This window comes from Cryptomeria japonica, chromosome 9 (genome assembly GCF_030272615.1).
Source record: "Cryptomeria japonica chromosome 9, Sugi_1.0, whole genome shotgun sequence".
Taxonomy (NCBI): domain Eukaryota; kingdom Viridiplantae; phylum Streptophyta; class Pinopsida; order Cupressales; family Cupressaceae; genus Cryptomeria; species Cryptomeria japonica.
In genome coordinates this window covers 524,076,255-524,083,020 of record NC_081413.1, presented here as the reverse complement: position 1 = coordinate 524,083,020, position 6,766 = coordinate 524,076,255, and positions in this window count along the sequence as shown.

Below are 6,766 nucleotides of genomic sequence, written 5' to 3'. Positions count from 1 at the left end.
GATGAGTCTGGAAATATCAAGTCAGAACATAAGATAGTGGAAACCCTAGGTTTTACTGAAATCCTCAGTGTCCCAGATTTTCCCAAGGATATTATAAGGATTGTGCTAAGAAGGGTTCATGGTGAATTCTTTTGGTTGGATTCAATTCATAAAATCACAAAGGAAGTCGTTAAGGCAGTAATAAGGTTACCTTCCACCGGTAGCAGACCTGACAAAACAAAGAGAGTCTCAAATGACACAGTGATGGATTTAACCGGTGCAACATTCGACAAAAGGTCTCTAAGGTAAACGACGTAAAAGACATCAATGTCAGATTTATCAGCATGATATTAGGTTACAAAGCTACACATGCAAATAGGTTGAACTCAGTTTCTAGCCTATGTATTAAAAGTGCATATGACATGGTCAACAACAATGCTAGAATAGATGTATGTGAATGGCTCAAAGATGAATTGATAGACAATCTGGGGAAAATTAAAGGAGATGAGAAAGGAACATTCAGATTTGGAAATTTGCTTGTTTGTATAATGATGTACATAACTAAACAAGTACCCAGTATTGGTGCAAGAGATTTTGGCTTTGACATTCTGGTAGGAAAGCAACTATTGGATCTATTGAGCAATATGGGAGAAAACCGGGAGAAAAACTTAAATGAATATTTTCAAGCATTGAAGACTCGAATAAAAACTAGAATAAGACTGTCACAAGCTATTGTGGACAAATATCAGAAAGAAATTTGTTTTGTAATTAAAAAGGATGAAATTTGGATGGAGGCAGTTGTCCCTAGAACTATCTGGGTAACTGAAATGGGCTATGAGACATATGACAATATTATTGAAACTTATGCAAAATCCCTCCTTGAAGCACCAAAGGAACCCACCGAGAAAGTTTTTGGAAATGCTGAAGCAATTGAGAGTGGAATTCAGTCTAGGAAAAGGGTTAAGAAGGTCGAAGAAATAGTAAGAAAAGGAACCCGAGAGGCAAAAGCAATTAAAGAAGATATTTTGAAGCAAACTGGCATAAAGGAAAGTGAGTTGGAAGGACTTCAACCGGAAACTCATCTTTCACCAGTTAGAACTTCCTTTGAGAGTGATATACCGACGGTATTTAAAAGGGTAGAAAGGAAAAGAAAACCCTCACCAGTACCCTCACTTGCACCCAAAAGAACTAGACAAAAACAACAGGCAGTTAGGCCTCTGGTAAAGAAAATGACTCCAAAGAAAAAGAAGGTAAAACAATATATTGCTCCACTAGATAAACTCTTGAGCGAAATAACTGAAGATGGAAAATTGAAAAACATCAACAAAATATACAACACACTATCTGCAGATGACAAGGAAAGCATAGAGAACAATGTAATTTTACACTTAGATATTTATAAGAAATTTTTGATGGAAATTGTTGATGAAATACCAAATGATCTATATAGGAGATTAGAAGCTAGAAGGTTAGCCATCGTTGAGCTGGACAAGAAAATCAAGATTGAGAAATTACTTGCAGTACATCCAGTCAACTCAACTGATGAAATAGATAAACTTATCAGTGAAGCAAACCAGACAGTATTCTCCACTGCTCACCGACATGTAGCATTGATGGTAGGAAGAATAAAAGAAGTCTATGAGGAAACAATGAATGCATGGGATATATTCTTTGTGGAAAAAGAAAATAGGAAAAATTACTTAGACCAAAGACTATTAAAGTATATCAAAAGGACAAGGATAAGGGGAAAGGTAAGGTAGGTGGTCCTCCATGCCTTAAAATAACTGATAATGTACACCCACCTCCTTTAGATACTCCACCGGTAGATACTACTGACAGTCAACCAACTACTGAGAGTATGGAGACTCCATTAGAGGATACAAATCTTGAGTCTGAAGTTTTGTACACTGTGAATATAGATACTCAAGAAGTAAATGTTGTGGTTGACAGAGAAACCATTGAGGACAAGAAGATAGATGTGACTATTGAGTCACTGGCTATAGATGCTGAGGTTGAGGTAAATGAAACAGTAAATTTAAACATAGAAAAACCTACTCAGACAGAGCAATCGACAGAGGATACCATTAGTAAACCATTAGAGAAACTGGTAGATACAACTAATAAATAGTCAGGAGAACCAACAATGGATAGTGCAGAGGTACAAATAGAGAAACTGGAAGTACATACAAAGGTTACACCTGAGAAACCGACAGTTGAGAGCTCAGAAAAATCCTCTAAGACACAGATGGAGAAATAGGAATCGAAACAGGTTGAGACAGAAACAGTGCCACCGACTAAAAATGAAAAGCCCAAACCTCTACTTATAGAAATGCAAACACAGACTGACCTACCAGAGGTCGAATCAAACAAGGTGATTACTACAACCAGTAGTATGGATATTGTAAGGATAGTTGGGCAGACATCTGGTACTTCTATAGTAGAATTCAGACCTAAAAATGTAACAGAGGTTTTATTGGATTCAATAAAGAAGATCACAGAATGTAATGCACAAGCCTATAAGGCTATTGATGACACCATCCCTATTCTTAAATTGATAGCACCAAAGTGCATTGTGGATAATAATGATTCTTTAGGTCAACTAGACACATTGTCTAAGTTCATCACCGACAACATTCTGATGGTTGATCAAATAAATGAGGATACATTCAAGGAAAAAATGATTAAAGAAAAAGATAAATTCTTTGAGGAAATTGTGAAGAAGAATAAGGAGAAAATGGACACCTTATTACCGAAACTTGGAGAGATAATTTTTGACTTCAAGAAATTGTATAGAGATTCCTGTAAAATAAATATTTTAACAGAAGATCTAGACAAGGAAATCATCAAAAAACAAGATGAGATAAACAATATTGCTGACAGTTTGATAGGTACATCGGATTCATTTTTGGAGATAGAGAAGAAGATTGCAGAGCTAGAAGAGAAAATTAAGAAGTTTGATAAGGACAAAGAGAGAATAACGGATAAAGCAAAGGACTTGAAATGTAGACTTGGTCCCAAATTAGATTACCTCATTTCTTTGAGAAAAGAAATATCTGAGGCTCTAGTTCCCGGACTGAAGACACCGGAAGAGCAAATGCACATACTCACCAGTGCAGTGCAGAGAACTCAAGAGGCACTCAAAGACAACATATCTTTCAGTAATGGTTTAAATTTGGTTTTGACAGATATTTTTTAGATTGTAACCCATCGGTTACAAGAATCCAAGCAGGACTCCACTGACAACGAATGACAACCTTTGTCATTGATGTCAAAGGGAGAGTAAGTAGAAATGAGAAAAATCCAAAAGTAGAGATCATTTGCTCAGGGGGAGCACACATCTGGTACAATTTATGGTACAATTTTTTACTTCAATTTTTGGATACATTCTTGAATTTTTCTCATGAGTGTTGCCATCAATGCCAAAGGGGGAGATTGTTGGAAAATGCACACTCCAATGAGAAATTGTAGGTGATTGAAGGTATTGTCATTGATGGCAACCTTGTAATCATGTAATACCAGCAGGTAGACATTGGCACCGACACCGACATACTCTACACTGACATATAGAACATCGACACCAAAAAGAAGAATACCGACACCTTGGCCGACAACAATTTTGTATTAATGTATTTTGTAATTAATTGTAAAATCTTTTGTAAAGCCGATATGGCAGATTGTAACATGACTCATATATGTATGAGATCATTGTAGATCATTTTGTAAGATGTATGATGCAAAATATGAATAGAAGGTAGCAGACCTAATATGTGAATTATTGGATAAGGGTTTATGTATGCAGCAGAGCTTGAACCGGTATTGAATCTGGCATAGCAGATGCTAATCTGAAGCAGTACAAGACATTGGATTAGTATAATCTATTTTTGTAAGTCAGTGTGACTTCCTTTGTAATTGAGTAGTGAGCTCTAGGCACTTGGCCTTCCTGTGCATGCCCCTATTGTAGCAGTAATATTCCCTTATTGGCCAGTAAGCAAATATTGTGGGTCACAAATCCCACCGAGGTTATTCTTATTTGCTGCATTATTTTTGGTTTATCGGTACACAGTTTTAATAAGGTTTTCATGTTATAAGTTAAGAAAATATTACTACCGGTCAGATACTGATTCACCCCCCTCCTCTCAGTATCTTTGGGAATCCTAACAATAAGACATCCCAAAAATACATCAATAGGTCCTATCCACACGTTACATTAAAGCTGGTTTATAACCTAGATCAACTGGGACCAAGTATAGGTCCACATGCTTCAGCAATGATCTCCAAACACCAAGTCTCAAAAATGATCACTAACAACATCCTGAAACTCCATTAGAAGCTGCACCAACACCACTTATGAAATTCATCAGAGATCTCCATCAAAAGCTTTGCCAGTGAAACCCTCGTTGGAACCAGAAACCAATCTTTTAAGCAAGCAGGATAGCATCCAATCACCAGACCAAAACCAACTGACCAAATATGAGTATAAGTATCATGAACAAGCCAATTCCACCACCAGATTATACCAGAACCTGTCGGATCATGCCAAATCCAAGTTAACCAGAAACCACTTAACCTATAGGGACCAGAAGGGTGCCCGTAAAGCATCCAAACAGCTAGTGTTGACATCAATGACAAAACATCAATGCAACACATAATCAATTCCACCAAATGGCCAACAAGATCAACTAAATCTGAACTAGCTGCAACCACATGTAACTTTTTCAGATTTACTTCCATGGGAGTTGCCATAGACTTGCAATCTAACATACCAAATCTTTTCAAAATGTCAATGGCATATATTCCTTGACTCAATATGACTTCATTTGATCTTTTCCACACTTCTAAACCAAGAAAATAATGCATCAAACCAAGTTCTTTCATCTCTAATTCAGAAGCTAACTCTCTCTTACATCTAGAAATGAGATCATCCTCACTAGTAAGAAATAAATTATTAACATATAGAACTAGAGTTAAGGCTTTATCATCAATTACCTTGAAATAGATATTAGAATCTGCATCATTTTTGAGAAAACCCAAGCTCAACAAATAATGATCAATTCTTTCATACCAAGCACGCAGAGCTTTCTTAAGGCCATGCAAGGCCTTTTTCAATCTGCATACATGTGATTCTTTTTCATGAATCACAAAACCATCTGTCTGCTTAATAAAAACTTCTTCTTCAATTACACCATTCAAGAATGTTCTCTTTATATCCATCTGATGTAATTTCTACCCTTTAACAACTACAATAACAATAATAGACCTGATAGAGGTGTACTGAGCTATAGGAGCAAAGGTCTCCTCATAGTCTATACCTTCCTTTTGAGAAAAAAACCTCTAGCTATGAATCTAGCTTTATATTTTTAAACACTTCCATCAGCTGCATGTTTAATTTTGAACAACCACTTAGAAGAAACAAGAGATTTACCTTTGGGCCTACGAACTATGTCCCACACATCATTCTTGATTATGGATTGGTACTCGTCCATCATGGTATCCATCTATACTTGTTGTTTTGAAGCCTCCTCAAAACTTTAAGGTTTAGATGCTATAATATGACTGATCAAATCAACATATCCTGCAAACTTATGAGGTCTTTTACTTTCCCTAAAATTACCACGTGGGGCTACACATTTTTCATCCTCTTGCATAGTATGTCTGGCCCACAAAGGTCTCTTCTTATCAACAGTAATCTCTGAAGGGGAATCTGGGACAACCATATCCAAATCTTGAGAAGGCACACAATATTCTCTATCAATTTCCATATTAGATTATTTAGACCTTTTGCAAGCTACATCTTCTTCAAAAGAAACATCTCTGCTGATTTCAATTTGCTTTTGACCTGGAATATAAATTATGTATCCTTTAGATGATTCACTATAACCAACAAAAATACCATTCTTTCCTGAAGGTTCTAACTTAGTTCTCTTATCTTTTGGAATGTGAATATACACTGGACATCCAAAAATCATGAGATGACTAACATCTAGTTTCGAACCTGTGAAAGCTTCTTCAGGTGTTGTATTATCTAGAATTTGATGTGGACTATGATTCTGAACATAAATAGTTGTCTTGCAAGCTTTTGCCCAAAGAAATATTTGAAGACCTTGATCATGGATCATGGCCTTTGCTGCCTCAACAATAGACCTATTCTTTCTTTCAACAATTCTATTTTGTTGAGGATTATATGGAACATAGAACTCCCTCTTAATCCCAACTTCAAGATAATTTTTTTGAAACAAACCAGAAGAATATTCCCCCCATTGTCAGATCTTAAAACTTTGATCCTCTTATCAGAAAGATTTTCAACAAGGGCTTTAAATTCTCTAAATCTGGATAGCACTTCATCAGACTCTTTAGGTTTAAGAAAATAAATCCATGACTTACGAGAGAAGTTATCAATGAAAGTGACATAATACCAAAAACCACTTAATGAAGAAACTGACATAGGTCTACACAAATCAAAATGAATCAGCTCTAGGACATCTTTAGCTCTGGTTTCACTAGTATGAAATTTATGTTTAATGTTCTTACCTAGAGCACATCCTTTGCAAACCTCATCATGATCTTGATTCAGCTTAGGAAGGCTGATTACCACCTTCTCCATGGAAGACAAGGTTCTAAAATTTAGATGAGCAAATCTTTTGTGCCACAGTTCACTTGTACTTATAGAATCATGAGCAAAAACTTTAATAGGATGAGCTAAAAGTCTATAAAGGCTGTCATGATGAACACCAATCTCACGAGCGGTAATAAAACTTGATTTCTTCTTCCATGCAAGGAATTTTCCATC